Source organism: Nycticebus coucang, chromosome 16 (genome assembly GCF_027406575.1).
Source record: "Nycticebus coucang isolate mNycCou1 chromosome 16, mNycCou1.pri, whole genome shotgun sequence".
In the NCBI taxonomy this organism is placed as follows: domain Eukaryota; kingdom Metazoa; phylum Chordata; class Mammalia; order Primates; family Lorisidae; genus Nycticebus; species Nycticebus coucang.
This window is the reverse complement of record NC_069795.1, coordinates 78744444-78750409: the sequence shown is the minus strand read 5'-3', so window position 1 is coordinate 78750409 and position 5966 is coordinate 78744444. Positions and strand designations below refer to the sequence as shown.

The window sequence follows — 5966 nt, the reverse complement described above, 5'->3', positions numbered from 1 at the left end:
AAAATAATTTACTGACAAGAGTGATATTGTTTTATATTTTGCAAACCTCTGTAATGTTTTATTAGATTAATCTGGCATCTTATAGCTGCTTCTGCATTTAGTCTATTGTGGTGTGCTGTTTTAGTTGACAGATATGAGAAAAATCTGGCCTTACACAGATATGTAACAGAAAAAGGGAGGAGTACTTTAATCTCCATTTTAGATAATTGTGGGTGTTCTTCTCTGATACTACACCCAATCTCGAGATTTCCTAGATCAGGAGTGGTAGTTGATGGCTATAATCTTAGCACTTTGGGAAGCCAAGGCAGGCGGATCCTATGAGCCCAGGAGTTTGAGGTTGTAGGGAGTTATGATTGGGCCACTGGACTGCAGCTTGGATAATAAAGTAAAATCATATTTCTAAAAAAAAGAGAAGTGGTAGTTTGGTTTCATTCAATATAGAATTCTAGGAAACCATAACAATGAAACATTCAATAAACTTCTTCTTCTTCCTTTTATTTTTTTTGACATAGGGTCTTGCTCTGTCACCCAGGCTAGAGTGCAGTGGCATCATCATAGCTCACTGTCACCTTGAATTCCTGGGCTTGAGGGATCCTTTTGCTTCAGCTTCCCGAGTAGCTAGGACCATAGGCATGTGCTACCACACCCGGCTAATTTTTTCATTTAATTTTTTTTTAGAGACAAAGTCTTACTATGTTGCCCAGGCTGGTCTCAAACTCCTGGCTTCAAGCAATCTTTCCACCTGGGCCTTCCAAGGAGCTGGGATTACAGGCATGAGCCACCATGCACGGCCAAAGTATATCAATAAATTTCTCATACTCCCTCACATTAAAATCCACTCATCTTGCACTTTGAATACCTTTTACTTGAGATGATTGCTTAATAACATACATTGGTCATTTAAAAATAGTGGTTCACTGAGTTGTGTACATTTCTACATGTTGGTAATTTGATTATTCAATATCTAAAAAGCACATTTATTAGTATCAACATTGGAATATCATTAGAAAAGTCCTGAAGTATGGGAAGCTGTCAAGCTCACAGTGGTAAACACAATTTTTCCAAAATTTTAATTCTTATTGAAAGTTCAGATTTTATCATTGACAACAAACACTGTCAGCTATTTTCTTTGAAGTGACAGTTTTATGAGATCTATTTTTGAGAAAGTGTCTGCCAAAACTCAAGTGTGAATAACTATAGTTTGTCAATTTTTTTCCTCCATATAAAAAGAGGTAGATTTAGAATCATCTAGTGACTGGACAGATATTAGCCAACTGGGGCTCCAGAGCCACAGCAGGGCTCTCCTGGCCTCCACATGCAGTGGCCCGGCTAGTTGACCTTTGTGGTTCAAAACATTTTTCAGCAGAAGGCTGTGACTGCCATTTTCAGAAGACCTGCTTTGGCCTCAAGGGACTGGGGTGGGAGGTCCTTTGTACAAAAAGTGTTGTCCTGGGAGGTTCCCAAAAGACACCTTTGGGCATTTCGGTGATTCTTGGCGAGGGCGACTGCTGCCTCTCTCAGCTTGAATGGTGGTACCACTGGACACTGTCACCAGCGGTCTACTGGACAGCAGCGGCCTCACAGTGTCTGTGAACCTGCCATGATGGTAAGAAGCAAATGTTTCCTAATCTAAGACTTGGAAGCAGACCACAGAAAACGGCAGTCAGGGATACCCTACAAAAGTGAACGACAATATTTTCCAAAACCACTTTTTACAGCACTTTAAATAATTTACAAAAAGCTACAAAAATCAAATTTACCAGGACACATCTGTTAAATAAAACCATGGTTTCATGTCAGTGTACATATGTACAGGGACACGTGTAACGGACAGCGCCACGCTCTGTACTCACGAACACCACCTACACAGGTGCTCAGGAACACACACACACAGACCGCTTTCCACAAATGCTACGAACACCAGGATGCACACTCACAACTTGAGAGCTTTGCCCTTCACTACAGAGCAGCCACCGCCATCCTCCATGGCGGTGTCGCTGAAGTCCTTGGCGTCACTGCCCAGGGCCTCCTGGTCCTGGTTGTCCTTGTCCACGACGCTTTGTGGATACTGCAGGTCTAGAATATTTTCCTCTGGGCCCGAGTTCCTCCTGTCATGCAAACCGAGCCCTGCCTGGGCCTTCCCTGTGGCCAGGCCCCACCATCCTTCTTCCGGAGCAGGTGTGGGCTTCCAAACATAGGGCTGGGCCCGGTCTGGGCCTCCCTGAAGGCTGAGAAGGACGGGCCCTGCAAAGGCAGCCCTGGGTGGGGGCTGAAGAAACTGGCCTGCTTGCCCCTCCAGGACACATTCTTTCCAAAGTGGAAGAGCTGAGTGGACAGCAGCGGGGAGGAACCTGTGAAAGGGAGGCTAGGTGGTCCCCTGGCCAGGCCTTCAGGATGCTTCTCTCGCTTGCTCCCCAGACCCCCTCTCCGCACTGAGTCTGCCTTCCGAGTTCAGCGCCCACGGGCTGGGCAGCCGACTCTGGTGGGCAAAGTCGCTCCAAGGGAGGATGAAGTCGGCGTGGGGTCAATTGTCCCTCGCAGCTCCTGAGCTGGGAGTCAGGAAGCTCCGGCTCCTGTAAGTAACATGGAAGGACCCCTGGGCACGTCCTGCCTTGGTGCCTGCTTCAGCACAGCTGGGCAGGTGACCAAAAGCACTGTTGGCGACAGCAGGCTCCACCCCTCATGGGCCCTGGTCTTTGTGGGCATAAACATTCCTCCTATTTGGAGACCCCTTGGCAGAGACATTCCCACTGGTGCCTCTGGCCAGGCTCAGAACTCAGCCGGGCTCTTCCTGCCCTGGCTGAAGAGGCCAGTCCCCCTCTGCATTCCAGCTCCCTCAGCTCCTCGTAGTCCCCAGGTCAGCTGAGGGGCCCCCTTAACCCTCTGGCTCCGAGTGCACACCCTGGGCTGCAGGGCTGGCTCTTTCCTGCATGACCCCTCCAGCCTGGCAGGGCCCCCCATGCCAAGAGTGGGGGCACCCTCTGCTTGAACTTCTGAGCTGCTCACGGATTCCTTAGCCTTTTCCGCCAAAAACTTCCTAATCTCTAGTTCGATGCTATGGTTGCTGTCCACAGAACTGTCATCAGACAGGAAGCTGGGGCTTGGAGCTGGACTCTGATGCTCACCAGGGAACAGATTCCCTTTGGAAGTGTTTCTCCTTAATCGGAAGGTTGGGGCCACATCCTGGTCCTCAGTACCCTCAAGCTTGGTTTGCTCTGTCACACTGCCAAAGATGCTTGGAGGTCTTTTCACGGGGCTCTCTCCACTGTCTCTGTTGGACTTGGAGAGGCAGCTTTTCAGCACCTGTGGGGTTCTGTCTTTCCAGTCTCTCTGGCACCCACCTGGCTTATCCAAGAACTGTGTCTCAGTAGTGCTGAACCTGACCTTCTTCTTACATGCAGCCCTGGGATCTTTGTACCTCTTCTTAAGCTTTCATTTGGATCTTAACAAGTCCTTAATGCCGCGTCAAGGTCCTTGTCACTGTCCAGTGAGCTGCTCTTGTCCTCAGAGCTCTCTTTCTCATCTACCCCCCTCATCTCAACTGCCTTACAGTGGCCCTGAGGCACATGTGCACCACTGGGCCCCCTGGCCTCACCCTCCCTCCCAGGTGCTTTGCCAGCTTTGCTCTGGCTGGGCAGGTCTTGTCCATTGCAGCCAGGCTCACTGTCCCCAGTGTGTGGTCAATGTCCTGGCCACCCTCTTTCACCACCTCCCTCGTTTTCTTGGGTGTGGATGGCCTTACTGTGGCTGCTGCCCGTGTATTTCCTTTTACAGCATAGTGACAGGTTTGGTGTTTTAGGGAGAGGGGCCCTGGGGCCACCAGTCTGGCTGTTGGGACCTGGTGGTGACAGTGGCCTCTATGCAGCCTGAGGGTCCCTTTCAGCTCTGGCTAGTGAACTCCCTGACGGAGCCTTGAGGGCTCTATGCTATTGTCACTGTCCACGGAGCAGCTATCACCGCCAGAGCAGGAAGGCACGTTCGGGGAGTAGAAGAGTGGGCTTGCAGGATTGTCTTGGAAATGTCCAGGATAGCTTCCGCACACATCAGCTCGGTGGACGTGTCTGCCTGGCATGAGGATTATTCCACAAACTCGCTTCTGGAAACTGTGCTTATTGTAAGAGGAGTTTTGGTTTCCTTTGGCAGCTTGGTCGTGTGGCTGGCATCAAGGTCCCTCGGGCCGGGCTCAGCAGGCTTAGCAGCCACAGACTTCTTCCTGCTGGGTGTTTTCCTATGGGCTTCAGGCAAGGCACCTTCTGGGCACTGCTTGTGGTGTCTGTGAGTGGGTTGGGCCTCTTGTCCTCCCGGCACTGGGCTCTCTGTGGCGGGCCCCCACTGGCCTCCTTCCTTGTCTTCTCCGGCTGGTACAGCTGGATGGCCGCCTCGATGCCGTCATCACTGCTGGAGTTAGACCCCTCAGGCACCAGGGCCACACTCCTGACCCGCTTTCCCCACCTTGTGGTGCCAACACTCCTCTTAACCCTGCCCTTACTCTGCGGCTTCTGCAGGGCAGCAGGAGGTGGCAGGCTTGAAGGCTACCAGCTTTGTGCTGCCCATGGTCTCTGGCTCGGAGGTGACCTTAAACCTGAGGCTTCTGGGCTGTGCATTCACCTTGGTGAACCTGGCAGGTTTTCGGAAGACAAATTCCTTAGAGGGTGCCGTCAGATCCTGCTGTGGCGCCCCCTTAATGGTCAGCTCTTTGCAGGATTTAAGCAGTGATTTGGCCGAATTTTCATTTGGCTCTAGTTTTTTATCCACGGACCCATCACGTTTTTGGGTTTCATGTTGCCTTTTCTCATTGATACACTGCTCTATTTCTGCCCTGATCTCTGTTTACAGAAGTCATGGCTGCTGAAACTAACCGGGGAGGTGGAGCCTTGGTCCTTGCTGGCTCCCACATGGCTGCCAGGGACAAGTTTTGGGGGACACAGAGCAGCCAGGACACTGTTGAGGTTTGCATCTACTGGCCCCGCCTGTGGCTCTGGAGGGCTGGGCCCCAGCAGGCTGGCCTTCACCAGTCTGGGCCCTGCTGGACCTCTGCTCTTGGCCTTCTCAATGTCCCAGTCCACAGAATCGTCACTGTCCAAATCCAGGACCAAGGGGCCAAGGTCTGCAGCTTCCTCCTCCCCCACGGGGTCAAAATTGTCAGCACGACCACAGGCAGGGAATGCAGGTTGCTCTTTGCTCTCAGCAAGGTTGGCAGCCAGCGGGACGTCTCGGCACCTCTTGGCCCTCTGGCTTCTTGGTGGTGCCCAGAGCAGCCTCATCGTGCTGCAGGGAGCTGAGGATCATCTGCACTTTGGCACTCACAGATTTTCTCTCGACACCCTCTTTTGACTCTGAAAAGCACCCGAGAGACCTAGAGCTCCCCAGCAGGTCAAAGGCCTCCTATTTGGACTGGAGAGCAACCACTGGAGGGGCGTTCATGAGGAACATTCTAGTAGACAGGGAGGGAGGTGCAGAGAAGCAACACTTTACTCTTCTGTGAGTCTCACGTCCTCAAAAGGTTGCCAAGCAGTGTCCATGAGATAGTCTGTAAATGCATCTTTGTAGGTTGAAAAAGAGACTCTGATGAACCCAGAACTAGGGGGCGTTTGTGAAAAGATTCAGTCTTGACCTGATCCACAAGCTCCTCTAGCCAGACTGCCCCCACCGCCCGCAGCGCCGGCCCCGCCTCCGTCAGTTGTTTTTTTTCAAGTAAAAATATGTTTTCTGAAAAGCTCAATGAGTTCAACTCACTACTTAAATAGTCAGGCAAGTGATTTTTCCTTGAGACAATCTTAAGTCTCTCTGTGGCAGAAGTAGTTCTGTGTACTTACCAGTTTACAAAGAATATTAAAACAATGGGAGGCTCAAGGGTTGGTATTTAATAAAGTTAATAACTTTTACTGTTTCATCATGGGCAAGCGTAAGTGAAACTGGCTCTTTAAAAAAATTATTGTTTGCTGACAGTGTATGGTAGTAAAAAT

The 5966-nt window shown here is 50.7% G+C and overlaps 1 pseudogene; it reads right to left on the bottom strand.

The window, feature by feature from the left end:
* Window positions 1–1933: 1933 nt before the first annotated feature.
* On the bottom strand, window positions 1934–5264 carry LOC128567470 (protein phosphatase 1 regulatory subunit 26-like; annotated as a pseudogene).
* Between the last annotated feature and the right edge of the window lie 702 nt (window positions 5265–5966).